The 25692-nt window shown below is 40.5% G+C and overlaps 1 protein-coding gene and 1 pseudogene across 2 annotated transcripts in view; one reads left to right on the plus strand and one right to left on the minus strand.

Annotated features, from left to right (window-relative positions):
• The window catches only part of LYRM4 (LYR motif containing 4), a 162278-nt gene that overhangs the window by 45836 nt on the left and 90750 nt on the right, over positions 1-25692 (plus strand). The window lies entirely within an intron of this gene.
• On the minus strand, positions 2264-8496 carry LOC129507812 (E3 SUMO-protein ligase PIAS2-like; annotated as a pseudogene).

A 25692-nucleotide genomic window follows, 5' to 3' on the forward strand; every position in this document is an offset into this window, starting at 1 on the left:
CAGACTCCTGGCCCACTCAATAGAAGTATGGCATACACTTGTTCTTTCTTTGACATTCTTAAACCAACTCACCCCTGAAAATTATAATCCAGTCTGTCAGTCTCTTTCTAGCTACAAGCATCATGTCATATCCCATAAGTAGCAGAGGCATCCTTCCACCCTTTCTCTAAATTCCCATTATGTCCATATAAAATAGTTCTATAAAGACAGATTGACCCTAGCAACTTGTATGAATACTTCCTCTCTGTTGAAAGCAAGTTCTGGACCAGCCCCCACTAAACCTAGCTTCCCTCTCTGCTTCCTGAGTGGGATCAAAAAGTAGGAGAAGCCTGGGCCACCTGGGTGGCTCAGTTAGTTAAGAGTTTGCCTTCAGCCCAGGTTATGATCTTAGGGTTTTATGATCGAGCCCCATCGGGCTCCCTGTTCAGCAGGGAGTCTGCTTCTCCCTCTCTTATCTGCCTCTCCCCCTACTCATGCTCTGTCTCACTCACTCTCTCTCTCTCTCAAATAAATAAAATCTTAAAAAAAAAAAAAAAAAAAGAGAGAGAGGTGTTATGTGTATGTGCCAGATGGTGCCAGAAAGGATGCACAAAAGCTGGGCTGTGTCTAGGGTTGGGCGAACAGCTCTCACACAATCTGGGCAGCAGAGAAGTACCTAGGTACTTTCTACTTCAGACAGTAAACAAGGCCCCTTGGGTGTTTCATATCAGAAAGAAGAGCAAGAAGGTCAACCATGCTTTCGTGTTGGTTATTTCTTCCATTTCACTGTTCTGAAGGTATTCGTTTTGATTCCTATTTATAAGGCATTAATTAGAATAGCCCTCAATTAATCATCCCTTCTCATTGTAGTTTGTCTTGTACCTTTGGATTTTAAACAAACAAACCCTGCCTTATATATCATTGTTTCTGTGCTCTATATACCCTTGCTACTCAAGGTGACCATTGCCATCACCCAAAGGCCTTCTCTCCTTGTGTAGTTCACAGATATTTTGTGTTCTTCAAAGTAAAGGTATTTTCCAGGCATTTTGAAGTAGAATTGTCACCTTTGTTCTATACCTAGCTAAATAGCCACATGTCTATGAAAAAAGAAATGGAAGAAGCAGCTGAAGGCAGAAAACTGTGGCTATGTGCAGAGGCATCGCCAGACTAATCTTTCTGTACTTTAACAAAGTTTACTTGAATATACAAATTAGGATTGTGACTTTAGCAATACTCAGGTATAGCCTAAATATGTAGCAACTTTTTCTTGAAACCTGGTGAAAATTAGTATATCTGTACAAAGTTTGGATTTATTTCCAGCTATGTGATGCCCTCAGTGTTCATCAGAGGGCATCCTCTGAAGGCCATGCTGCTGCCCTGGATCCTCAGGTAGCAGCTCATCTGAGTAACAGAAGAGGTGTGTGCGTGCATGTGTGCGCATGTGCTACGGACTGGCAAAATCATAATCTCTAGGGAAAGAACAACTATTCTCTATTGAGAAGTTCCCAACCACCAACTTGAGTAGACTATCAGATTTAGCACTAAATTTCCATCCAAATAATGTTTGGTTCCCATATCAGGGGTGGGTTGTATATATAGTGAAGTAAGGGAGGCGTCCCAAAAAGGATTTTTGTGTGTAACTTCAGTTTTTGGATGAAGATACTTGATTCTGTAGCATGTGATTGGACATGCTGGGTAACAACAAGGTTTTAGAGTCATACCAGTCTTGCCAGCAGCTTTTCAGTAATGACCATTTTATTACACATCGGTCGTTCTTAAGCCAAGGAGGGTTTTTCATTTTATTTTCTGTGGAGTTTTGTTTTTTTGTTTTGTTTTGTTTTGTTTTTTGTTTTGTTTTGTTTTGTTTTTTTGGCTTGGGAGTGGAAGGAGTTAAGGGTTTTCTTTTGTTTTGTTTCTTAACAGTTTGTTTGCCTTAACTTTTCCTTCACATGAGGTTAAACAAAAGTTGCTGTCATTTTAGAATCACTGATTACATCTTCTTTTATTAGGAAAAATATTTTTACATGAATACTTACATAACCTTATTACTCTTTATTACAACAAAAAAAAGTTTTAAACTGAATTGTAGAATTCATCCACTAACATATAAAATTGAAAGCCATCTCTCAAGATAACGATTACAGCTGAATGTATTTAGTGTTCAAAGTACAGCACTAGTAAGAAAAATCTTTGCATGTCATTTGGTTCTTGTCCATTTGATGTTTTAATAAATATCAAAGTAATTGTTTAAAAAAAAAACAGCTTCCACAGCGAGAGACCCAAGAAAGAGCAGTTTTAATGAATGACTCCCAGAATCAGGTGAGTCCTCCTTTAATCCAATGAGGAGATGATGTCAGGAATGGTGCTGCCACTGCTGGGGATAACCCCTGTGTCACTCTGCTGCTGGTTGAACTAACATGAGTACTGTTTTCATGGAGGCTAGTGGTGGGAACAGATGTACTCTTGCCTGTTAAGGATGAGGTGAGACTATCCAAAACCAATATCCAATAGGACTATCCAATAAGAGAACAGTACTAGGGATCAAGTGGAATAAGAAGAAGAAAATCCAAACCTGACAGATCTGATGACGTCCTTTACATTTGTGTGTGGTGGGATGGTACCGAACAGTCTGTTAATGAAGGTAGGATAACAGTGGGATCAACTGATCACTGGGCCCCCAGATGAAAGATGAGTAATACTCCCTTAGTTCAACTGTTTTGTGTTTCTGACATCAAGATGCATTTTCTTTTGGCAAGAGGGTCTTCCTCTTTCTGGGAAGAGCTCTTGAGTGTTAGGTCAGTAACATCACTTTCTTCTTGCTTGCCTCATTGGCTACAGTCCCTGAAGAAGGCTTATGAAGACACTTGAAATTTTCATTTTGTTACATGATTGCCAGATACTATCATAGCTTCTTTCTTCTGTCTCTTTGGATACCAAGAACCATCTTCTTGGAATGTGATCTCTTACACATCAGAACAGTCATTGAGAATTTCTGTAAAAAGCCCATCTAAAAATAGACTTTTCATGGGCAGCTTTTTTGTCACACACAAGACAAATCCAAGCAGGCTTCTCATTCATTTGCAGACAAAGGGCAGCATCAAAATACTATAGATGTGTATAAGGCACTGCATGGCATGGGATTGTCGGCCTCATTTATTTTCCTTAAAGGGCACATCAAGGATATCTGAAGGAATTTGACTATCCTATCCGGAGCTGCAGTTAAGTTTTTCTTTATTGGGGATCCCTGGATGGCTCGGCAGTTTAGCGCCTGCCTTCCGCCCAGGGCGTGATCCTGGGGCCCCAGGATCAAGTCCCACATCAGGCTCTCTGCACGGAGCCTGCTTCTCCCTCTGCCTGTGTCTCTGTCTCTCTCTATCTCTCATAAATAAATAAATAAATAAATAAATAAATAAATAAATAGATAGATAGATAAATAAATAAATAAATAAATAATCTTTAAGAAAAATTTTTTCTTTGATTAATTTTTCGGGATGACCAAGATTTCTAATACCTTCATTTTTAGTCTTTGTAATGACATGGCTCATGTGAACTCATACAACATATACAGACATGGAGTAATTCTTTCCAATTTCTCATGCCTAAGAAATGGAAATCTGATTTGGCACAGCTGAAGATAACCCAACTAAAGATGTATTTATGTTCAATCCCATTTTTAGGTGGTGATGCATAGCCAGGCAAAGGAAATGGCTTCGCATTTACTTTCGTACATAGACGGTTGGGTTAGTTTTGTTCCTAAGAGCGACTTGTCTCTGCCAGGCAAAGTCCCAGCCAAACTTGGACTATATAATCTCTTCTACCACCTGGAAAAATAAAATAAAATTTCTGGATATGCATCTCTCTCTCTAACTCGTTAAGGTGTCAGAACAAAAATAAAAACTTCTCTTGAAATTGTTGAATACTGCTTTCAGCTAAATTCATGGGCTTGATGAGAACATCAGGGACATAGTAAAAGGGCACATCAGGATGGACGGGAAGAATTGGAGGAGATAGCTGCTGCATCTCCAAACTGTATCTTGAAGCAGCACAGAACCAACAGCGGAGGAATCAAGAGTGAGGTATCCTTGAGATGGAAGGCAATCAGTGGAGTCAAGCCATGGCCATGTCAGGTTCTTCAGGTGACGAGCTACCATGCAAATTAAAACCCGTGAGTGGCTCCTGGGTGGCTCAGTCAGTTGAGCTTCAGATTCTTGGTTTGGGCTGGGAATGATCTAAGGTTTGTGGGATAAGAGCCTCACTGGGGCTCCCCCTCAGCAGCAAGTCTGCTTCTCCTCTCCTGCTCCCTCTGCCCCTCCCCCCTGCTCAGGTGCATATTCTCTCTCACTTCTCTCTCTGAAATAAACAAATCTTCAAACCAATAAACAAACAAATTAAAACCAGTGATTTGATTATGAATAAACCAGAAAGCCCTTCAAGAGGCCATGGGTATCCAGAGATAACACTGAAATGCAGGTGAGGATGCGGAGAAGCTAGATGACTGCACATACATTGCCAGTAGGGAAGTAAAGTGGTACACCATTCTGAACTGGAAATCTGCAGGCACTGCCGCCACAGCACCCCTCACACCACCAACCATGAGGCCTCCAGCACCATCCTGCGCTGGGCACCACTGGCCATATGGCTGCAGTAGCCCCCCCTGCCATGTGACTGGCTGAGGAGGCCTTCTCCCCCCACCACCTCCCCAGCTAGGGTCTTTAATAAGGTAACAGTTCAAATAATGGATGTATTAGACTCAGGGTTATGAAACTACAGGTGTGAGCAATTAAGAGCAGACTCCATGCAGCCATTAAAAATAGTAGGAAAGAAGTTGATACTACATAGGTAGCCTGCATTTTTGTTAACCTGACTGTGCATATGTGTGAGCATTTCTAGCCTTTCTTGGCTTGCACTAAATTACTTTATTTGTAGGTCACTAAAAATAAAGTAATTGTCCAGTTTATTGGCATTTTGGATGGTGATAGATGAGAGTCTCCCAAACCAATTTTTTTTACTTTTGTTTGCTAGTTTATGGTTTAGTCTTTAAATGGCCATTCAAAAGAAATGTCCACCAATAACTTTTTTAGTGTGCTGGTTGTGAAATGAGAAGCTCGTGAACAATGTCCGTCTTTTCTCTCACTGTCAGTCACCACCACATTGATTCCAATGCCCTAAATGGTGGTTAAAACTGAATTAAAAGTAATAGCTTACCCATGGTTCACAGCCTATGAAAAGGTAAGATTGTTTTAGATCCTTTGGAGGAAGAGTAGTAGCACACTGTGCATCTCTCTTTGTGTATGCATTTAGTGTGTACCATTTTGATAATTTGGGGGACTCTCTAAAATTTACCTGGCAGTTGTTTTGATGGAGTAAAGGAAAGTCAACTCCTATATCAGGGTCATTGAAAATACATGAAAAGAATTATATACTATTCATAATAGCCAAGAAGTATAAACAACTCAAAGTCCCACTGTACATCAACAGATAAACAAAATGCAGGATATGCATACAATGGAATATTAGCTTTAAAAAGGAAGGAATTTCTGACACATGCTACAGCTAGGATGAACCTTGAGGGCATCATGCAAATGAAATAAGCCAGTCGCAAAAGGAGAGATTATATGTAGGGGTTACCAGGAGCTGAAAGATGGTGGATGCCTGGAGTTTTTGCTATATGGGTACAGAGTTGCAGTTTTGCAGGTTGAAAGAATTCTGAGGATCTGTTTCGCAAGAATGTGAGTGTACTTAGGATTACTGAACTGTACACTTAAAAATGGTTAAGATGGCTAATTTTAAGGGGCTTTTTTCCACCGTAAAAAAAAAATATCTCTGCTGCCCCCAAAGAAGAATTATAGCTAGTCATCAATTTTTTCTTAATTGCAAAAAATAAAATTAAATGCTTTTAAGACATTGATATTTAAGTGCAGAAGGCTTCAGTCCTTTGAAGCTTCAACAAGTGGATTTATAGTTGTGAGCCTTCGGTTTCTCATCTGTAAAATCAAAGGATTATACTGTGATTCCTAAGGCTACTTCCAAGTCTAAAATCCCATGGTTTAACATTTCACATAGATATCTGTCCCCTTCTTTATTTGCAGAAACTTAACTGATACATTTTTTAGTAAACCACTCTATGCTCAGCTTTCCTTGACCAATTTTTAGTAAGATCTTAACAGAGTTTAGGCTATAGATGAGCAAAGCTGTAAGCCAGCTGTGTATTTATGCCATCATAAATTTCAGAAACTTCTCTTTGTCTAACCTTTCTGCTATAAGGAAGGTCAGAAAATTGAATTATTTTATTAATGTTGCTAGCACCGCTGCTGTTAACCTTCCTTTCTAATAGAACATACGTCCCCAATACTAGAGTATATCTCTGAGCAAAACTTTTTCTCTCAAAGAAAATTAAATAGCAATTCAAGAGCAATAATATGATAACTTGATAGTCAGGAAAAAATATTAAAATGCTTTCCTCAAGCCCCACCATGAGGTTAATACTAGTTTCTTCTTGATTTGCCTTCTCCCTGGTCCCTGGCTGGCTTCTCAGCTGCATGAAAGACAATCTGTTAGATAAATCAAATGACACTATGTATTTGTAATACCATGCCCACAGCTTCTTTCCCTAGATATTTACCAAGCACCCACTCTGTGCCATGTACTTATGAATTGACTTTGTAAGCTCTTTGCAGGCAGAGTTGGGAATAGAATTTTGAAGTCCATCCGAACTTTGGAGGTCTTTCTCATTTGGACTCTTGGGAGACAAACCTTTCATCTTCATTCTAGATCACACCTATTTGTTCATTTAATAGAACAGAAATATATGGACTCTAATAGGGTACCCCAGCAATACTTTCCCCTGTGCCTGTATAGATCAACTAAAATTAGATCAAAAGATCAATCTACATATTTAAAAGCTAATAAAGCAGTCAGAAGCAAAGAAGATTTAAGCACTCTGTCTTGGACTTCAATAAAAATCCTCAGGAAATCAACATGAATTTATATACAGTGACCAGAATTGCCCCCTGAGTGAACTCTGTATCTTTTGGATATCTGAATTCCTTCAATATGAATGAAAGATTCCCCAACGCCCTGTCAAATGAGAAGAGTTGATTACTTTTATAGCTTGCTTGGCCTGTGTATGGCATTCATTTTTTTTTTCAGTCTGTTCAATATATAGTTCCTCTGCAGCTATAAAAAAGACTTCTTCGTACAAGAATTTAAACTAATTTCCTCCTTCTCTGCATTTTCTAGAAATTCCAGTAAATCTTTGAGTCTGGGGCAATACTATTCCCACAGTTGGCATTCCTTCTGAAGAAATGCCTCTCAGGTGGAGATTGTGCATTAAATTTGCTTGACTCCTCCAAGGTTGACATGTACAAAAGAAGATTCCATTTTCTCTAAAAGAAGCCTATCCCACCTCCATATTTTTCATATACAATAATAGTTCTTTTTCATATTTACATGTTTAGAAGACCTCATGAGGAAGGCAACAGTAATGCTATTTGTAGAAAGCTTTGCAGGGGTTTCATTTAGGAACTTTTATTATCCTTCTCCCATCTAACCTCCTAGAGCTTTACACTCTTGAATTCCTCAAGGAACTATTTTTGTTGCTGAAGCATCTAAAATGGAAGTAGATACCATCCACTCTAGAGCAAAAACGACATCGATCTCATAGGCAAGAGGTGGACGTTATCATCTGAGCTCTGATAGGAACGACATGATCTTGGGGTCATTATTTTTTTGCCTAATTAACCGCATGTGTAAAGAGAAGATTTTATTGATGACTATTGAGAAAGGTGATGCTGGTGGTGGTGGTGGTGGTGGTGGTGGTGATGATGATGATGATGATGATGATGATGATGATGATGTGTTGGTTCATTGTGTCCTCTTTATGCACTGACACTACAGACTAAGCCCTTTGAACATGTCTCAGCTTCTGACAGCGGCCTTGTGAGAAAGATACTGTTTTCCTCATGTGTTAGATGAGGAAATTCAGACTTTGGGTGTTTGAATAACTCCCCAAGGACACACAATTAGAGTGGTTAGTGTCTATTCTCACTTTTTAGCCAGTTCTTAGAAGTGATATCAAACTGTGGGTGGTCTGATCTCAACAGGAGTAAATAAGACATTGGAGAAGAGAGAAGGCAAGATGCAGGTATTCTTTTCTAATTGCTCATTTAGAATTCATATTAGAAGGTAACATATGAATAGTTTATCCCTAGGAGCTGATCTCCTTTATCATTTCTCAAAAAAAAACTCTATCTCCTCCCTCTTTCTCTCACTCTTGCTCTCACTCTCTCTCACTGCCTTCAAAAGATAAAAAAATATAGAAATCACAGTCTGAAAATGTTAAAGTTCAGCCACCTTATTTAAGAAGTGTTTGCTCAGAATATCCCCATAGATCTGAAGGTCGCAACTCCAATTGTGCTCTCCCTGACAAGCTATCACCGAAGTGCCCTTCACTGAAAACCTTTTGATGCCTTGCTGCTTGGCTTGTCCTTTCAAGTAATCAAAGTTAATTTCAGTCATGCTTATGCAGAAGATCTTCTCCTAAGATGGCAGAGAAACAACGTCCCTGCCCTTCTAGGCAGGGCAGTGGAAGGGGCTCAGCCCATTTATGTTTGTATTTCTCTGTCACATCCTCGGAGGTGGCAGGGAGCCAATGATCTCCCATGCCCAGGTTGTGTATGAGAAAATACACTTGTTTCCTGAGCACTTGACATCTGCATTGGATTTTTTCAGACTTGATGCGTTTCATCTGTATATATGTATGAAGGATAGATTCACTGGTGCTATTGGAAAGATACCTCCTAATTATATGTGAGTCTACAAAACCCATGTTGTTTTATGCAGAGACATAATAAGAGTGGTAGCCAAGAGAAGAGATTTTGAGCAGGAAACACCTAAACTGAAATCCTAACTAACACTTATCCAGTAGCTCTCTGGCCTTGGTTATGTTAGTTAATTTCTCTTAAAATGTTATCATCGTTCAATTTTTCTACTAAAGGCAAAGGAATACCATCCTGAAGTTGTTAGTTTTGTACCTGCTCTGTTTTGGGAATACCAAAGCCAAACAATGTGTCAGAAATTTTCTCTCTTACCCAGTCTGGCAATTAAGGCTGTCATGTCATGAATTGGTCCATTATAAATAATCAAAAGGCTCTAAAAATTCTCTAAGATGTGGCTTAGTTTTATTCAGTTAATGCTAGTGCACAATTAAATCAGTATTTTAAATACTTTCCTTTTCCTCAAATATCTCCAGTTCACGTAGCCTAACTTCTCTTCTCCCCACCTATCTTGACTCTTTAATGCAGTGAATGTAGCACCAATTCTGAGGCCACGTGGATTTCCCCCCTTGGTCTGTCAGAAATTAGCGGTAGCATCACCAGAAAGTCCATGACATGTTAGGCCTCACCTGTAAAATCTAAGGCTTTGGGTGCATTGGTTTCGCAGATCCCCCAGAGCACAAGCATTTATATATGAATCTACCGTATTTAACAAACCTAAATTTAACTGCCTGGTTGAGATTGCACTTGGGATTTCTTTCTACAGGTTATTCGATAGCACTAAGTGAGTGCACTCTGTAACAGCCAACACAGAGATGAACGTGCCTCTGGAGCCCATTAAACCCAGGCACTGAAGCTGGGTGGCCCGGCAGCCAGCACATTTGGGGTCTGCTCCCAACCCCTGCCGGTGGGCAGGGAGTCCTCTCCTACCAGCTTCCTCCTGGGACTCCGGAGGGGGCTGCTCCATGATGCTCTGATGTCTCCCTCGCTCAGGACAGTTTCTGATTCAGAAAATAATTGGTGGTGATCGTTAGGCCCCAGAAACACACCTGGGAGTGTCGGAGTTTAACCAGGGGTGAGTTATGGCACTGACCTCCTCTGTTTACTGAATTGACTGTAGAAAGAAAGCCGAACTGCCCTGAGCTCGCAGACAGAATGTTTTGTTGGGGGGGAGGGGGCAGTAAATGGGTTATGTAAGGCTGAGTTATGTAACCTTCCTTCCTCGTCGCCGGCCGCAGCAGCAGGCTGGTTCGAGAAAACCCTTTGGCTATACTTTGTAAAAGCTTTTACTACCTAGTGATGGCGGGACTGTTACCAAATCCTGGTGACATCAGGGGGCCTGTGAACCTTGCACAGAAGCTGCCTTTTCGGACAGGTGACAGATCGTAAATACCTCCCCCTTACTAAAGAGGTTTTCTTCACAGGGACCCAGCAGGCCTTTAAGAAGGAGTGGGCTGGGGAAGGGGAAACTGGTAAAAAGAGCAAAGTCAGATGTTCTCCCTTGCTTTGACCAAGGTTCTGAGCGTTGCCACACTTCATGTTTTGTTTTTTTCAGTTCCTCCGCTATTGCGGAAAGTCTGCAGAGGTCTGTATAGCTGTCTGTGTTTTCCATGGTACTGAGTATTTTTCTAATGAAACGTGTTTTAGAACTGAGCCCATTTTTCCCTACAAGACCCTGAGTGCTCCCTTCTGTGCTGGGCAGTTCAGGGATGTGTTAGGAAGATAGCTTGCTCCTGCTTGTGTGCCCTGCAGGGCCAGTCCCCCTGACAGTCCGGCTTTGTGTCCTGCCCATGCAGCACTGCAGTCGCTTCACGACTGGAAGCAGCTGGGTCTCCCTTTGGCCGGATTGCAGGATCCTTGAGGGCTTCGCCTGCCGTGTCCAATGGACCAGCACCGCACCAGGCACACAGGCGCCCAGAGAACACCTTTCTGCGTTCACCGCCCCGCCCCCCCCCCGCCCCCGCCAGGAAGGCCTTGAATGACCTTCCTCCTTCTTTCTTGCCTGCAGAAATCTTGTGTGCCAGGCCACCAGTGCACTGAAGTGTGATCTGCAGCATTAATTACATGGCATTGCAGCGGCATATTAGTATGTCACGTCGGCCCTTAGCCTCTGACCTTCCAGAGAGGCAGGGCTGGTTTCTTGCTCACCGTGGTGCCCTCAGTGCCTTGTAGGTATCGTAAGCCCTCCATTAATCCTTCACAGAGTCACGGTAGCTTGGTGGGAAGACACAGAAGGAAGAGTTTTAAACTGAAACTGTAGCCCAGGCTGTGCCCCAGACTCAGGACAAGAGCAGCAGACTTGGCCTTTCTCACCGGAAGCCTTCTTAGCATCTTGGTGACTGCAAAAGGAGATCACGTGGGCCAACGCCCTCTACCATCAGCAGAGCCACTCACCAGTCAGTAGAGTTAACAACCTTTTGTAGCCAGCACTCAGCCCTCAAACTAAACACCCTGCTTTCCCTGAGGATGTGGCTACCTTCCATACCAGACTGGAGCCAGAATTTCTTCTGGAAATTAGTGTATTGGCTCTGCCAAAATAAGCTGAAAACAAAAGCTGACCCGGTGAGGTGAATTCCAACAGTATGAAACAAGGCTATTAAACCGGGTTCCTATTTTCTTACCCCACTAGGAGGCATGAGGGGCACAGGACCAGGGAGTCAGGAGTGGTTTCAAATCCTGGCCATCACTCCCTAGCTCTATGAACTTAGGAAAATGACTTTCTGTGGACCTCCTCCTGTTTCCGCCTTGTCGGGACGTGAGAAGACAGAGAAATGTGTTTGTAAAGCATGCAGCACAGTCCCTGGCTCATGGTGAATGTTCAGCAAATGAAAGATAATTGGCAGCCGTGACGGTGCTTCAGATTGGTTTTCTCCATACTTTTAAAATCTCAAGCGCTAAAATGATGGAGCTGTGTCGCAGTTTGGTTTCAGATCTCTAAATGTGCAGAAAGGGAACGGCGGCCGGCCCCTCTTTCAGGCAGCTCTGTTCTCCAATCTTCTCCATGGCGACTCCAGAGGCTTTGCTCATCTGCAGGCTTCTTGGCATATGGTACTTGTTGTAAGATAGGTCTGACTTTCCAAAATGCTTTTCAGTGGTTTCAGTGAAGCTGCAAAGACTAGATTCCAAATGACAGTTTCCGTATGAAATATTTATCACATGCTGATAAAAGCATATCCACCAAATGGAACTAGGAGGGCTAAAGGGAAATTCAGTCCACATATTCCTACCTTCTTATTTTAGATGTTCCCATCACATCGCAGACCGCCAGGCAGGGACATGAAGGAAAGGCTACAGGAAAGTAAGAAGGGCCAGTTGGTGTTTGGAAGTGAAAACTGGGGGTGCCTTAATTTGAATAAATACAGATGTCCTCAAATTCAGAAGATGGGAAGGCATAGCCAGGAGCTCTTACTGGGCCTAGCAAGCAGAGCACACTACAGCTAGAAGGACTTGCGTCTTTTTATCCACACCCGTACACAGAGAACAGTGTCTGATCGCATCATGTCTTCGCAGAGCGTGGGTGAAATTTCCCTTAGCTCTCTGTAATGCTCATCTCAGATGATCTGTATTTATTCCTTTTTTTTTTTGATCTGTATTTATTCCTAAGCATTATTGGAATGAGCCACCAAAGTCGAGACAAAGAGGGCGAAGAATGGTCAGTATTTGAGGAACTTGTTTTGTGATGACATGACTGATAGACTTCAGGTGTACATGTTCGAACACATGCCTTTGTAGAGGTGGACAAGGCATGAGAGTCGCATGAGTGGTTTCTTCATTCAATATGTTTTTTTTTCCTTGTCTCCCTGAGGTCAAGATCTTTGTCTATCCTCACATTTAACCACAGTGCCTTACACACTGATAATGCTTGGAAATATTGCTGAATGAATTACATGCTTCGGGGCACCCGGGTGTCTCAGTACGTTACGCGTCTGACTCCTAATTTCAACTCAGCTCGTAATCTCAGGGTCATGAGGTTGAGCCCCCATTGGTCTCTGCACTTGGCATGAGCCTGCTTAAGATTCTCTCTCTCCCTCTTCCTTTGACCCTCCCCTGCTTGGTCACATTCTCTCTGTCTCAAAAAAAAAAAAAAAAAAGTTATATGCTTAATTCTAAAGGACTGAATTATATATGCTTGAATAGTAGTGGCTCAGTGTCATTCACTCTATCTATGGAATAACTTTTATCAACAAAGCAAAAGGCCTTACCTGAGCTAACAAAAATTTAATCCATACCATGGAACAATAATTAGAACCATAACCAATTATAATAGCTCTCTCTTTGAAACAGATGATGGTCCTGACATAAATACAAACTTAGGACAATCTATTTGGGGGGGGGGGGGGCCATAAAGAGAGTCGGGGTTACCTGCTTTGGAGAGGCCTGTTAGAGCAAGTCATTCTTGTCTGAATATATGAGTGAAAAAGATTGCTGAGTTGGTCTGCATGCTCCTTCCACGGCCTACATCTTCGTTTGGTAGCCTCTTGGGATGGCATAAGGTGGATGTTCCTTCTGTTTATGTGTGAGCAGATTTGAAGCTGGGAAATCAGTATGTCCGTGATAGGTGGCAATCAAAGGCAAGTCCAGGGAACCAAGAACTGCAAAATGAGCTGGGATTCCCCTTGCCCTCTGATCAAGTTTCTAGAGCTTTCTGGAATACAGATGTTATAAACACAAAGGTCCTAATACATTTTTACTCACTTTTATCCTTTGGGAGAACTCATTTTATGTGAATTCAGACATGCCCAGAAATGTAGGAAGGTCAAAAGTCAGTTCTTGCCAGGATTCTTTGTTTAAACAAATCCATTATGAAAATTCAGGTTTCCAGGGCCGCTAGGTGGCTCAGTTGGTTAAGTGTCCGACTCTTTGGTTTCAGCTCAGGTTGTGATCTCAGGATCATGGGATCAAGCCCCATGTCCCATGTCCAGCTCCACGGTCACTGGGGAGTTTGCTTGAGGATTATTTCCCTCTGCCCCTCCCCCTGCTTGTGCATTCTTGCTTTTGATCGATTGATTGATTGATAAATCTTTTTTTAAAAGAAAAGAAAATTCAGATTACCAAGAAAATATAACTAGAGGTTGACTGAACACTTACAAAAACTAATTCGGGTTATGGTTATTCACTGACTATGGAGACTAGGGGGGGTTAACATTTCATTATCTCTTCCTCTATGCTACATGCTGCAGGCATGGATCATTTAATTTACAATGGCTCCACAGCATGTCCTCATTTTACAAGTGAGGAAACCAACACACAGAGAGAGGTTTTAAGGAGAGGGAGACTCCTTAGCCAGTAGTGGTTGAAGGCAGGATTTGAGCTGAGGTCTCTTATCACCATCCCTTGTTGCCAGAGAGTAGGATCTTTCACTGCATTTTAATAAAATGAATTTTATAAAAATTTGATTTAAATATACTTCTATATCCTTGACAGCCCCTTCCAACAAAAAGCCAGTGGGTGCTCAATATCAAGGAGTGTGTCTCTGGGGAAGGTGCCCACAGGCCTGTGACTCAGGCCTCTGACTCTTAAATCTCCATGCCCTCGTCCTCGGGTACATAGAAAGAGAATGAGGTGAGCAACCCTGAGCCCTTGGAGCTCTTCGAGCCTTACCGCTGGCAGGATTTGAAACAGATTTTTCCCTCTGGAGGCAGCAAGCATTAGCTCAGAAGGTAAGCCAGAGGCCTGACCCAGAGCTGAGCAGAAGGCTGAACAGGGAATTAAGTCTGACCAGTGAAATGACTCACTCAGAGAAAAGGGATGGTGTGTGGCATGAGCAAATTAACCCTCCTGCACCATGCACTCGCCAAATGGATGGGCCATTCAGGGCTATCGTATATTTCCAGACCACTGTCAAGGATCTAAAGTTTAGGTCTTCTTGAGGAGGAAGGCGAATGCCTGTCCATGCATGTATGCAAACAAGAAGGATCTTTTAGGAATACATTACCAAGGTTTGCCAGGGTGCTTAAAGCCCTTCCTTGATAGTAAAAGGAAGCTAAATGAAGACTAGCACTTTCCATATCAAATACCTGTGTTATTTACTAACTCACCTCAAACACTTGAAACCATACACAAGTGTGAAGTTTTCCATGATCTAAACATTTTGTAATGTTTAGAAAGAAAAATTGTAATCAATCTCAAAACAACAATGATATGTTTCCCCAAGATGAAGAAAGTTTTCATCTTAACATGTTTTGTGCCTCTATGTTGTAGTACACATGGAATTTAGTTCAACTCAGCTTTATATTTTAACTGTATTACTGGGGGGACCAAAGGCTTTCTGATCATCAGTAGGATCTTCAAAAGCAGGACTTTACCCCTTCTGTTCATGGTTCTCAATCTTGGTTGTGCATTAGAACCACCTTGGTGCTTTCACAAATCCCTCTGACCAGGCCACTCCAGGCCAATGGAATTAGAGACTCTGGGGATAGAACTCGGGCATCAGCCATGTTAAAGCTCCCCAGGTGATTTCAATGTGCAGCCAAGATTGAGAACTAGGATTGATACTGAGCCCCTGAACAGGTGTCCACTCCCCACCCTCCCAAACTAAACATGCCACCCTACACAGAGTGCCTGTTCTCCAGAAGGCCAGCAAGTTGTCTTTAATGTCTGTAACTACTGATCTCTGCATCTCTCTAAATTAACCTTTGTTGCAGGGATAATTTTTGTTCTGTTGCACTTTTACAGATTCAGACTCTAAGTTCTCTTATATTGAACAATGAAACTCTCTTATTACAACTGGAAATCTCATGTGTTCCCATCAAGAAAGATAGCATGCATGCTCCTGGTGAAGCTCTGGGGTTCGGCTGCTATCACAAGACAATATTCTTAACAACCAAGTGGAATAACGGCTTAATGTCGAAAGAATAGAAGAGACATCTTCTCAGGAATGCCATCTTTATCTCAGGGAGAAGTTATTTAACACTCTTTGGAGGATATTTCTTAGTGCAACTGTGGGTTTGCTGCTCATATAAATTATAGTTCGGGATCCCTGGGTGGCGCAGCGGTTTGGCGCCTGCCTTTGGCCCAGGGCGCGATCCTGGAGACCCGCGATCGAATCCCATGTCGGGCTCCTGGTGCATGGAGCCTGCTTCTCCCTCTGCCTATGTCTCTGCCTCTCTCTATCTCTCTGTGTGTGTGTGACTATCATAAATAAAAATAAAAATAAATAAATAAATAAATAAATAAATAAATAAAATTATAGTTCATCCATCCTGCATTTCTGCTTGTCACATAAACCCTGGTGATAGGAGTATCTGCAGTTTGTACCTTCATAGCAGCCATATTCCAAGTGCAGGTAAAATTATTCAGGAAGTCATGCATGCACCTCTCTGCTTTCGGGAAAAATAGATGGGGGAAAAAAAGAAGAGTAATAGAGCTATATTCCAAGAAAGATACTTGTAAAATTTGTTCAGCCTTTCAAGATAATTGATATGAGTGTGCTCTTTACTTTGGTCTATTTGAAACTTCACAGCCCTCAGATACACAAGTTGTCCTCAGCATCTACTCTTGGATAGATCACCATGGGAACAGCAAGCAGACCAGTGGAAGCATAACAGGGCAGCAGATTTTGGGAGCCAGCCCAGTGACAAATGCTAATGCACCAGGGCCAAATGTTCTAGCACTCAAAGGAACTGGATTATCAGGGCTTAAATTGGGGTGAGTTGGCTTGCTGGTGCACCAAATTTTTCTCAGGCGGTTGTCTGGAAATTTCCTTGTCTGGTTTTTCTCAACTCCAGAACCAATCAAGATTCAGCCCATTGATGAAACTTTTTGATGAAATCTGGCAGTTCAATCTGTTCTTTACTAGTGAAGGCCAGTATTGTATAGATTTCACTAGATCATGTGTTCCTTAACTTGCTAGAACGTTCAGTGTATATGCCTTTTTTCTTTAAATAACAGCTTTATTGACTCTCATAAATAAATAAATAAATAAATAAATAAATAGATAGATAAATAAATAAATAAATAATGTTTTTTAAAAGAATGGGGAGCACCTGGGTGGCTCAGTCAGTTAAGCATCCAACTCTTGATTTTAGCTCAGGTCATAATCAGGTCACGATCATAAGGTCGAGCCCCTCATCAGGCTCCACAGTCAGTGGGGGAGCTGCTTGAGATTCTGTCCGTCTTGCACACACTCTCTTTCCCCCTCCAATCATCCCATGAGCTCATGCTCTCTCTCTCTAATAAGTAAATCTTTAAAAAAAATAACAGCTTTATTGAGACAGAAGTCACATATAAAATTCACCCTCTAAACTATACAATTCAGTGGCTTTTAGTATATTCACAGAGTTGTGTGACCATCACTACAGTCATTTTTAGAATGTTCTCATCACCCCAAAAAGAAACATCATACACATCATCAGTGACCCAATTTCTCCCCAACCCACTCTCTCCAGCACTTGGAAACTACCCATCTCCTTTATGTCTCTATGGATTTACCCTTACTCTGGACATTCATATAAATGGACTGGCTTCTTCCATTTAGCATAATGTTTGCAAGTTTCATCCATTCATAGTATGTATTGATACTTCATTCCTTTTTAATAGCATTGTATGACTATATCACATTTTCTCTCTAAGATGAACAACATTTGGGCCATTTCTGCTTTTTTGCTGTTATCAATGATGCTGCTATGAATACTTGTGTACAAATTTTAGTGTAGATGTATGTTTTCATTTCTCTTGGGTGTATACCTAGGAGTGGAATTGCTGGGTCACATGGTAACTCTGTTTCACCTTCTGAGGAATGCCAGCCTATTTTCCAAAGTAAGTGCTCCATTGTACATTACAGGTCAGCATTGTGTAAGGGTTCTGATTTTGCCACATTCTTGCAAACACTTCTAGCAATCCCAGTGTCTGGCAGGTAGTATGGTGTACCTTTTATACATAAAACAATCAGATTTAGATCGGAAAGCTAATGTTGACCTAGTTGCTCTTGGGATATTCAAGGGAAGGTTAAGATTGGTTTTAATTTTTATGTATATATTTTGTCCACATGAACTTCAGGCCAGTCCTTCTCTACATCTAAACTTCAGTTCCCTGAGAACCAGTTTAAGCCCTCGTGGATTTTACAGTGTATATAAGAGTTAGGTATGGCTTGGCAGTGTGCATTGGGTAGGGAGGGGTTGATTCAGATGATCAGCAGCTCTGGATGAGAATGCTATCAGGCCCTCCCTGAGCTTGGATTGAAGAGATGAACTTCCCAGATGACCTGGGTGATGTGCTTTGCCTTCGTAGTGCCTCAATAACTCTTCTACTGTTGGTTGATTTTTTTCTTAACTTTACCTTAATTCCTACAGAAATTCAACTGCTGTCTGAAAAGCATAGACCACTAAGTCAGTATGTCTTTTTTATATCCTTATTCTTTACAGATCTGATGTCGTTTACTCCTTGAAACTCCATATCTGGTCCTCTCTTTCATGTAAACTGTTGGCCTCAGTCTAGTAGATATTTATACTTGGGTATTTTATAAGCATTTGAAACCCATCATGACCAAAACTTAATGAGTTACCTTACCTTCCCCTCAACTCATTTCCTTTGTGAATTCCCAGTACTTCCATTCTCTTGGTAACCCATGCTCTAGTGCTTGCTCTCCCCATGCACAGAGAATTAAGCCTCGACTGTGTCCGTGATCCATTTAAAATCAGTCTAAGACTCTTTTCAGGTCCTCTACAATAGGGTACATGGGAATATTAAGATATGTTCTGAGGTACTACCCTAAAAACTACCTTTTCTTTAGGTTCTGGCTTGGTATATGCTGTTCACTTATATAATCAGGTCTAACCAACTCAGGTACTTGGCTCACCCTTTAGCTAAGCCAATGTGTATCACAATCCTTGACTCCTCTTGAATACTTTCCTTGTCTCCCTTATCACAGATCACCAGTAAGCATTCTGTTTTCTCTGTAGGACTACTTGAGGTTCTGTTAGAGATTCCTGTGGACTAGGTGCTCATCTGTTTAAATATAATCTCACTTTTAATGTGAAAGCACCCTTTGTTTCCTGGCAGCCTAATTTCCCTCGGCATTTATAGTGGTTAGATGTGTATTGATGGGCATTACTCTCTAACTGTGTGTGTCAAAGCACTTTGGGAGGCTCATCAATCTTGTGCTTTTTTTTAATTGACATCAATAATGTGTTTGCATTTATCAATATTTCCTAATTGCCAAGTTAAAACAGTGGAACTTCTATAATAAATCATGCCCACAGATATCTTCAGACATTAAGGCTTTAAGGTTTATCAATATTTTGATGTATTATAAATTGTTTTTATGAGGACTTTTTTTTCCTATGAGAAAGAAGGAACAGTGTAGCAAGGGACAGAGAGAATTGAGTCCCCAGTGTTACCATATAAAATTAAGTTAAAGGGCTAAATCATTCCAATGAAAAGAGAAGAAAGCTATTTCCCAAGCCAGTACAATACGTTCCCATAAAGTTCAGCGTTACTGTCCAAGTGAATGCTGGTGTGTCTCCCCTGCGAGTGATGTGCTGTGCCAAGCCTGTTCCTCGGAGAGTAATTTGGACAAAAGGACAGTTTGCACTCCTGCAAAAACAGAGCTCTTATCAACTCATTTTTTTCAGGAGAGGAAACTGAGGCTTTGTGAACTGCAGTTATTTACGGAGAGTCAAACAGTGGCTTCACAAGGCTGGGACTCAAACCCAGGCCTTGCAGAGTCCATGGCTAGGTTCTTTACTATTCAGGGACAGACCGGACCAAACTCCCAAAGTCGAGGGAGACCCACAGGTTTCAAGGGACAATCCACATCATCTATTAGGCATTTGAAGACTCTAGAATGTTTGCTCAGAAAAAAGATGAATGTGAAAGGCTTGGGAGGTCTGTCCTATACGCAAAGGCCCTTACCATGAAGGAGATTAGACCTTGTCTTCTGTTCATGCAGGCAGCAGAAGTAGGGCAGCCCTATCACCTGCTGAGGGGCGGTGTTGTGCCATCGTTTCAAGTGTGTTGTGCCATCGTTTCAAGTGTGGCCCCAGCAGATCACCTCTCAGCCACTCACCAGCCCCTGCCTTTGGGCAAGTCGCTTGACCACTGTGTGTCCCACTTTCCTCAGCTGAGATGAGTTTTGACAGTACCTACATTATAAAGTGGTTGTGAAGATTCAGTGAGTTAATAATATGTGAAAAGTGCCTTTGATAAAGGTGCTCAGCACGTAGTAAGTGTGCAAAGTGCCACTGTTACTATTATTATATTTTAAAGCCAGACTAGGTGTGAAGAAGAAAAAAAACCACTCACCATTTATACATTAATCATGCAAATCTTATTTATGAGACACTGTTTTAGACAGTGGAACCCAGCAATAAACAAAACAGATCTAGGCCCTGCCCCTGCCTTCATGCTGCTTATATTCTGTATTAGAGAAAAAGAAAATTACTATGTCAGTCAGTAAAGCAGCCATTCGGCACCTGAATGAACTATTTCTGACATTGCCACCCCTGCCCTTCTCTTATAATCACTGAAGATGGCCAGGCACAGGCTAACTGAGGTTATCGTGAGAGAGAGGCTTGCTACTGTGAGCTTTTATAATGTTCTAACATCCCTCTGCAAAGTAAGGTTGATTTAATGCAACCAGTGGTTAAAACATCAATTCTAACATTGCTTTACTTTAAAACTGTCTGTCATTCTCTGGATCATCGAGGTGAGGTGGGACGATTATGCAAGGACAATCCTGTGAGGTACAAGAAGGAATGAGACTTCTGCTGATAATTTTTATCTCATTTTTTTAATGTGTATTATTGTACATATTTTATAATGTGCATAATTTTAATAGCGCAGGAGCACATGTGAATAACGTCTAAACAAATATAAGTGTACATTACAATGCACGCATAAACATCTTTTGCTAATGAGGTAAACAATTTAAAAAGCTTGAAGTCTGCTGTTGTAAGTTTTACTAAAATGAGCTTTGTAGTCAGAAGCTATTGCAATAATGAAACAGTGTTTTTATATTTTCCTTATTTCTGATGTGGTCACTTATGGATAATTTTCAACTTTAAAGGTAATAGTTTTCCACATGAATGGAAAATTTAGTCATACTTTCTCCTCTACTGAAGAACTTAAAAATCAATCATGACAATATTTAATGTTTTTGTGGGAGTTAATGGTTTTATTGCGTTTAATCCTCCTTTGAGCCCATGAAGTAGGTCTTATACCCACTTTGGAGATGAGGGAACAGAGCATTTTAGAGATTATACCCACAACTCTTAGCAATTAATCATTTTGCCAGAGAAGAGAAATTTTAAAACTAAGAACTATAAAGCTGATGCTCATTACTAGCAGTATACCAGGGAGTACATTTTAGCATGTGTCAAGGTGAATGCTGACCAGTCTCTCATGTTGCTAGAAGTACTGTGACTATTTTTTCTTACTACTGCCATCCTCTACTCTTAACCCGAAGGCAGAACCCTATCAAATAATGTATCATTCAACAAGATTCATTAGGAATCTGCAATGAGCCAGGGCTTCAAGGAGCTCTCCGTTTACCAGAGGAAGTAACATTTCTTTTCTAATCCCCAAATTGGGAGCATGAAGTTGACTTTTAATTAGAGGCAAATTTCAGTTAGGGAGACAGTCTCCATGTTCTCTCCCTCCCCGTCCCCATATATCAGCAGTCAGGATCCTTAGTTGTGGTCAACAAAAAACAACTCTGGCTAATTTCAGCACAAAGTAGATAGTTAAATATGTGCTCAGTTAACAGTGATTTCCTGTCTGTGTTCCTTACTCCCATTAATGTATAAGGTTCTTGGAGAAAGGGAACAGAGAGAGAATTTAGAAGCTTGAAAAGGAAAGTTGGGAAAAGAATGATGCCTAGAAATTAGTTTTCTGCTAACTATTGGTTGATAAAGATTTATGTGAATCTGTTGGATTTCATCTGGAAAACCTTTTCAATAGCATGAAAAGCAGTGACGTGGGATTCACAGACCTACATTTCCACTGTTGAGCTGTGAGATCTTGGTTAGGTTACATAACTTCTAAGTCAGTCTTTTCTGCTCAAATGGATGAAATGATGGATTAATCTGTAAGTCTTCCTATGAACTGTCTCCACTAATAGAAATATTGCATGTCTACTCTAACACAATAGCCAATAGCTGCATGTTGCTGTTGATTCAGCCCTTGAAATGTGGCTGTTTTAGCTACTGGCTACCATATTGGACAGCATAATTCTAGAGCATTCTATGATTTTCTGGATTCTGTTGGTTTACCTATCATGGGATATGGGCCTAGAAGGTAGAAAAGATGCAAATCAGAACTTCACATTGGTGAAGAATTGCATTCATAGTTTAATATCTAATTATATGTCAGGAGAGAAGAGCATGCTCTAGAAATTCACACACATGGTGTAAAAAGCACATGATTTAGAGTTAAAGGATCTGAATTTGAACTCTGGCATCACCAGTAATGAATACACCAGCCCTATCTGCCATACAAAGTTTTTAGAATCAAATGAAATGATAGATGTGAAGCTCTTTATAAATATAAATTCACTTCATGTGCATTAGTTATTCCATTATTACATGGAATCAGTACAATGATCCTACTAAATTATAGATATCTCATAGCTTCTCTTAGTTTTGGGAGGGTTTTGTTCATTGGTTTTTGGTAAAGATCAAGGATAGTGAGTGAAAACAAATACATAAAATGCAACATCTAGTGTTACTTCATAACTTCTTACTTCCTGATCTTTTATTTCTTTTTCTTGCCTTATTGCATTAACGAGGACTTCCAGTGCAGTGTTGAAAAGAGTAGTGAGGGAGAAAACCTTGCCTCGTTCCTGATCTTAGTGGGAAAGCTACTTCCTCACTATTAAGTATGATGTTAGCTCCAGGTTTCTTTATCAAGTTGAGGAAGTTTCCCTCTATTCCTACTTCACTGAGAATTTTTATCTTATTTCATGACTTAAGATTTATTATTTTAGCCCTTGCAGCTAATTTGTTTGTTGTTTCTTTCCTTAGAAGTATTTCTTGGGATCTGATTTACTACTCCTAAGTGATAGAATGACTCCTTTTCAGATCCCAAAGATAGGGTTTTATGATGGTTAACTTTATGTGTCAACCTGGCTGAGCCAAGATGCCCAGATATTTGGTCAATTACTCTAGATATTTCTATGAAGGTTTTTTTTTATATATAAGATTAACATTTAAATTGGTGGGCTTTATGTAAAGCAGATTACTGCCTATGATATGTGGGCCTCATCCAGTCACTCACAGGTCTAAGTGGAACAAAAAGCTGACACCTCTTCACCCCTCTACCCGTCACTGAGCAAGAAGGAGTTCTGCCGGCATATGGTCTTTGGACTCAAACTCTAACTTCTCTCTGAGTCTCCAGTCTAGTGGCCTACCCCCTACTTGCTAAGCCTGTATAATCAATCACATGAGCCAGTTCCTTAAAATAAATCTCTTTCTGTATATACATCTACATATACTACATACATATATTCGTATATATGTACATATAAACACACACTATTGATTTCCATGCCCTGTTTAACATGCTTTTAAACTATCAGATCAAAAAATAAAAAATAAACTATCACATCATATTTTTGTTTAAGCTCCTAAAATTAAACATAAATTATTCACTTCAATTATTCTTAGGTAACTAAGTTACAAGTGCCTTGGTACTGTATGTCCATTTTTCTATTTCCTTACCTTTGTCCTCTACCTCCTAACCACCCCATATATTCAGATTTTGATTAGAGGCTTGTTTTAAGGAGCTCGTTACTTAGATTGTTAGGTAATATAGAGAACAACTTCAATTTGCCTTTTTAGTACTTCTGGATAGCTGGCAAAATCTACTTTATTTCCCTCTCCCTGATTCTCTTAAGTTTCCCGCTGCCTTTTTTTAAAGACCAAAACGGGAAGAAAGAAGCCCTACATATAGAATCTGCCTGCTAATGTTAAGTCTCTTCCTAGCCATTTTTCTCTACTCCCTCTGTAAAGATGACATGCTTTAGAAAGAGCCAAACAGCCCTGCCCTGCCATCACGTTTCTTCAGTGGGAGTGACTAATGACCTATAACTTGAGAGTCTTCAGAAATAGGACTCTTAATAAGGCTAGCAAGACATTCTTTAAAAGTGTTTTATGGGGAAATAATCACATGTAATACATGGAGATGCTAAAATAGAGCTTATTACTCAACAGGAGGAGAAAGTGTAGTCACTCCAAGTTTCTTTTGTAATATCCGCCCTTTAACTTTCTTGTTCAAGGATCTTGCATTTTAGGCTTTCTCTTATAGGACACCATGCTTTTTATTATGGTGTCTACCAAACTGCAAATGAAGATTAAGCTTTTATGCCTAGACACACATTGCATACATTATGGTTATGGCTTATTGTGGGTTTTAGCTCTACATTCACTGAAAAGAGTTGATCTGCTCACAGGACAGAGCACTCTCCCACGTGGACTGTGACAAGCCCCTCACAAGCAGAGGGGGATGCAGGAGGCACAGAGGTCTAATTGTCCCAACAGTATAGTAATAATTAGGACCTCAGAATTTTCTTTAATGTTTGCATTCACTTTTTTTTCTAATAGACCCTTGCTACATGTCACCTTTGGGATTCTGTGAGGAGGGCTTTTTCAGAACACTTTCAGAAAAGTGCACATTTCTAACCCTGCTCACCTGGTGAGGGAATCATTGTATGACACGGCCAGACTCTGCCCTTGGGACCCTCCTTCCTGTCCTAGCACTTCTCTTTGCCCAGCCCCCCCTCCACGCCCTCACTGTTAGCCTTTGAGAGTGACAGCATGTTAAAAGTCATTCACAGGGTCCTATGGCAAGTATACTACTCAGCAAGGAAGTAGACTGTGTCTCTGAAGAAGTGGAGGATAGACTCATTCACTGCTTATGATTAGAAGTGGTTTCTTAGTTTATTAATGTTGCAGGAGGGAGCACCAGCATTTTGTTATACGATAAAAATCTCATCTTAATTTTATAATGCCTGTGATATTTACTGATAACATGTATGGGAGGTTTGCAAATTTAACTTTGAAGAGGTTTATGATTCCCTCTTCTAAATGTGTGCTCTACTCAGTGTGCGTTGCTCCAGTTCCTGTGGTAGGAACCTAGGATAGTTTATGAGCTATTAAAACCAGCATGTCAAGCATGTTTCCTTGGAATGAAAAGTAGCATGTTCTTCTGGATAGTTTTCTTCTTTAAAGTATTTTACTTGGACTTAACTTATGTGAAAGAATGAACATTTTACCCTTTACTGAATTCTACCAATGTTGGCATAATTTTTTGCCATGTTTGCTTCATCTATTTCCTTTCCTTTTGTTCTGTTTTTTGTTTTTTTTCATTGAACTGTTTGAAAATAGGTTTCAGGCATAATAACTACCTCCATATAAATTAATGTATATCTTTTTAGAATAAGAGCATTCTTCTATATTTATCACAATACTATTTTCATACCTCTAAATTGAACATTGATACATACTATGGAGCAGTCCATACGTACATCAATACATACTATGGAGCAGTTCAAATTTTTCCAATTGTTCTACAGTACCTTTTATAATGTCTTTTTCCTCCTAATCCAGAATCCATTTAAGGATCAAGCATTGCATTTTGTAGTCATGTTTTCTTATGTCTCCTTTAACAGAGAAGAGTTCTTCTGCCTTTTTTTGATCAATTTCATGACACTGACATGTTTAGTCTAGAATGTTCCCTAATATGAATGTGTGAGATTCTTTCTCCCTCATTACACTCCGAGTAATCACTTTGACAAGAACACTGCTTTGGTACTATGATGTTCTCCCTTTGCATCATGTGAGGAGGCCCCTAGTGCCGGTTGTAGCATTATTTGTTTATGCTAAGTCTCATCATTTCTTAGATTGGAGTTGACCAGATATTTCCATTATAAGCATCCTGTTTCTGTTTGTAATTAATAAATAACCTGTGCCCCTCATGATTCTGGAGTCCTGGTGTCGAGCCCTAC

Source organism: Nyctereutes procyonoides, unplaced genomic scaffold, assembly GCF_905146905.1.
Source record: "Nyctereutes procyonoides isolate TBG_1078 unplaced genomic scaffold, NYPRO_anot_genome, whole genome shotgun sequence".
Lineage (NCBI taxonomy): Eukaryota > Metazoa > Chordata > Mammalia > Carnivora > Canidae > Nyctereutes > Nyctereutes procyonoides.